This window comes from Tupaia chinensis, unplaced genomic scaffold, assembly GCF_000334495.1.
Source record: "Tupaia chinensis unplaced genomic scaffold, TupChi_1.0 Scaffold000096_1, whole genome shotgun sequence".
Classification (NCBI taxonomy): Eukaryota; Metazoa; Chordata; class Mammalia; order Scandentia; family Tupaiidae; genus Tupaia; species Tupaia belangeri.
The window spans coordinates 2,632,348-2,632,686 of NW_006159558.1; positions in this window are offsets into that span (position 1 = coordinate 2,632,348).

Here is a 339-nt window from a genome sequence, read left to right on the forward strand (position 1 = left end):
TGCTGAGGGGAGGGCCACACCACAGTCCTTCCTCCTCCACTCTCCTCTCAGGAACTTGGTCCCACGTGTACATGTACCTGGCACGTTTTTTAAGCCATCAGGGCTGGGATTCAGATTGTAGTCAGCCATGTGGACTCTGACTCCCTTAACTACTGGGCTATGGGCCCAGCCCGGTGCCCTCACTTCGGTCACACAGACCAGCTGCAGTGTGTTGTGGGAGGGACCTAGACTGGGATGTTAATGTTCCAGGCAGGGAGCATTAACAGTCATCCTGGAGGCTAAAACAAAATTATGAAATGGTGAAAAGTTACATTGTCTATAATTTTTATACTTTGGAAT